This window comes from Bos grunniens, chromosome X, assembly GCF_055505025.1.
Source record: "Bos grunniens cultivar Pamir isolate PY7600 chromosome X, Bosgru_T2T1.0, whole genome shotgun sequence".
Classification (NCBI taxonomy): Eukaryota; Metazoa; Chordata; class Mammalia; order Artiodactyla; family Bovidae; genus Bos; species Bos grunniens.
Window position 1 is genome coordinate 23,305,346 of NC_141194.1, and position 3,838 is coordinate 23,309,183.

Sequence of the window (3,838 nt, forward strand, 5' to 3'; positions counted from 1 at the left end):
CTACAGAGGTTAAGGGAAGGCATGGAGAATGACAGAGCTTCGCTTACTACAGAAGAGGGAGCCCAAGAGAGCCTTCGGTGTTGGTCTCATGGGCTCGAGGAAGGCTGTTAGGCTTGGGCTCCCCAATTCTTCCCGCTGGGGGTGCTGACACAACTGAGAGGCATGGAGTGAGCCAGCTGATAGTTCAGGACAGGGACATCCCAGGACCCCATAAGAGTCAAGGGAAAGTCCATTTGTCAATCCTGTGAGAAGCTCCCTCGGAACCCCGCCTGTCCAGGTCCTGCCCCTGCTGTCCTCCTGGAGCCCAGATGCACATGACAGGAAGTGACGTCCTCCTAAGCACGCTGGGGGAGCAACGCCATCGTTGACAGTGCCGTTATCTCTGAGACTGCTGTTGACGGTGGCCAGAGGGAACAGTCCCAAGTGTCATCGGGTGTTAAGATCGGAGGTGACATGAGTTACGAGTGCAGTGATAAGTCTCTGCACCCCGAGTCCCTTTTCCCTCTAAATAGAGGGGGCCTCACATCCTCTGGTGACCCTACCCGTGCACTCAGACCAGAGGATCCAGCCTAGCTTAGGCCCCAAGACCATCCACTAACCCCTAGGGGGTCTCGGGAAAAAATGCCTTGGTCAGGCTCTGCTGGACCCCAGCTCTGTTCAGTAGATGGAGAGCCATGAGCCCCGTGGAGTGAAGGAGGGACCCTCGGGGGGACTGAGGGTCCATACACCAGAATGGCAACCATGTCTAACCCCTGACTCACGGGGATTTGGCTGCGGATCATCTGGGCAGCCGCTGGGCAGCTCTAAAGGCTGAGGGGCTCCCTCACTGTGACCTCGGACATGGGACACTCAGAGAAGAGGGAACTTTGGCCTGAGGGGCTGGCAGCTGGTCAGTAGAGGGAGGATGTCAGGGTTCGTGAAGAGTCAGGATGAGCACCATCCTCCCCAACAAACGGGCGACTCAGGACCCTCCCCTGTGTTCAGCGCTTCCTCCCAGCCAAACATTGGGACAGGGGCTGCGATCTGAGAGGGGAGATTGAAGCCTGGTTGTGAAGGTGCAGCCACAAGACAGCAGAAGCGAAGGTCCTGGGACCCTTCAGTGGAGGGCTGAGTATGCCCTCCTCTCCTCGTCTGGGGTGACAGGGAAGGTGGTAGTGTCAATTTCAGACTGGAGAGGAAATGGACTGAGTGTGGGAGAGGGGGCATCTCGTACCAATTTTCGTCCTGGGTCTGAATGTCACCTGAGAGGACCTGCCTCCCCTGCCAGTCCCACTGCTGCCCCCCCCTCTAATGCCCAGGCAGAACTGTCTGCTGTGCCCCAGGGATCACTCTCCCTTGCTACTCAGCGGTCTCAGGGGAAAGGCTGACCAGGAGAACAGGAGCCCTGTGGGTCTTAGAGCACTGGCCTCGAGGACCCCTCAGAGGTGGCTTCCACTCAAGCCAGGGAGGACTCTCCTCGCTGAAGGTTCTCACAGCATGTCCTTGTCCCTCCTCCAGGTGCCTTCCTGCCTGCTTTCCTGCCCGCACTCCCACCTGCGGTCCCTGACCTGCTGTCACCATGCCTCGGAGGCACAAGAGCAAGTCCCATGCCCGAGGGAAACGCCACCAGGTCCGGGGGGACACTCAGGAGGCCCAGGCCAGTGCTGCTGAAGCCCCAAAGGAGGAGTGCCCCTCCTCCCCCTCTTCTGCCCCTCAGGGTTCTCCCCCGAGTCCCCTGCTGCTGGTGATCACCAGGAGCTTCAGGGAGCCATGGCCCCTAGCTCTCCTGATGCACGGCCTTCATGTGCAGCATCTGATGAAGGTGTCCAGGGCCCCGAGGAGGAAAGTGCAGGTGCCTCCCAGGAAGCCCCTGCCACTCAGAGCACTCGAAAAGATCCTCTGGCCAGGAAGGCCAGGATACTCGTGGAGTTCCTGCTGGAGAAGTACACCAGGAAGGAGCCCATCATGCAGAGTGCCCTGATGAAAATCGTCAGCAGGAAGTACAGGCAGCACTTCCCTGAGATCCTCAGTACAGCCCGTGAGCGCATGGAGCTGGTCTTTGGCCTGGAGATGAAGGAGGTCGACTGTAGAGGGAACATCTACACCCTCATCAGGAAGCATGGGGGAAATGATTGTCTGGGTGATGAGGGAGTGCTGCCCAAGTCCGTCTCCTCATGGTGCTCTTGGGGGTCATCTTCATAAATGGTAACTGCGCCACTGAGGAGATCTGGGAATTCCTCAGTATGTTGGGGATCTATGCTTGGAGGAGGCACTGCATCTTTGGAGAGCCCAGAAGGCTCATCACCAAAGATCTGGTGCAGAAGGAGTATCTGAACTACCACAAGGTACCCAAAAGTGATCCTCCACACTATGAGTTCCTGTCGGGCCCGAGAGCTTGTGCTGAGACCAGTAAGATGAAGGTACTGGAGGTTCTAGCCAAGTTCCATGGTAGGGTCCCTAGTTCCTTCCTAGACCTCTATAACGAGGCTCTGAGAGATCAGGAGGAGAGAGCAAGGCAGAGAGTTGCAGCCAGGGCTTCCACCATGGCTGAGGCCAGTGCCTTCCAGGGCCAAGTCCTGCACCTCCTCACCCGTCTGGGGAGGGGGGCAGGGCACTTTGTTCCCTTTGTGTTGGAAGAGAGCAGTTAAGCTGCTAAATAGTGCACAGCAGTAGGGGTGGAGGGAAAAAACCCATATCTTCTTGCAGTTTTAAATGGTAAGCGAGTGTAGGCCTATTTTATTTTAACAAAATATACATCTGTTTTCTTGTATCCATATGAGAACTATCTAATGAACAATGATTTAAATTAGAAAGGTAAAGAGGGGAAGGAGCTATTTTGTATTTTCAAATGTTCTTACTTTTGATAAGGTTTATTGTGCTTCAGAATTCAAATGTATGAATCACATAAATCGTATTTTCCAGCTGTTTTAATGTTTTAAAAGTTTGGGTTTTGTAAAACACACTGAAAGTACTGAATATATTGTTCACAATGCAAACAAGATAACATGATATTAGAAGAAAATTATTCTTGAAGAGTAGTCAAGCTTCTAAAGAGTGCATGGTAGTGGGGGTTAGATCACATTTCTTTCAATCACATTTCTCTTTCTGTTTCACAGGAGTAACTTCTACATATTATTTGTTTCATTTTTTTTTCAAATATTTTTACTTCTAAGAGGTTGTTTTTCCTCAGAGTATTAATTTGGTAATGATACTGCTGTTATGTTCATTGCTGTTTTAAAAGTTTTAAAGGTACAGTTTTGGTAGATATAAAAGAAATTCAGGAGCCATCTAAGTTGTCTTTATGATCTGAAAGTAGGTAACATAGCACTGCAAGAGTGATTTTCATGCTAATGTGAAAGAAGACCACAGAAACTATTGAGAAACAAAAAGAAAATGGAGAAAAGAATAGAGTAAAAAGTCATTATGTTGTGGTTTAACTTATTTCTTTGAAACTTTATTCTAGTAAAAATAAAAAATACTTTGACTTATTTAGCTCATTTAAAAATATTTGTTTCTTTTGTCCTAATTCACTGCATATTCTCTGCTCTCTCCTGGATTAAAAGTAAACTCAGATGGGAAGGTGGTATTGGAGGGGTTCATAATAAACATAACTTCCATTTATTACAAACCAATACTTCTTACTCAGTATGCCACTGCTTTATATGTAGTGCATGCATTCCAGCATTCATGCAGGATTGGATTTAGCAGAGTCCATTTATGGATGGATAACTTGCAAATTTCTCAAGTTCACGAACTGATGAAGTGACCTTCCTAGGACTAGTCCTCTGAGCTGGATTAGTGCAGAGCCCACAATGTGCCACTTCTCCCAGCCTAAGCCAGACATCATGTCTTTTCATTC

General features: G+C 50.1%; 1 pseudogene across 1 annotated transcript; it reads left to right on the forward strand.

The window, feature by feature from the left end:
* The first annotated feature begins 1,558 nt into the window (after window positions 1–1,558).
* Window positions 1,559–3,838, forward strand: LOC147339978 (melanoma-associated antigen B4-like; annotated as a pseudogene). Its single transcript, XR_015158516.1, has one exon. The product of XR_015158516.1 is annotated as a melanoma-associated antigen B4-like (transcript).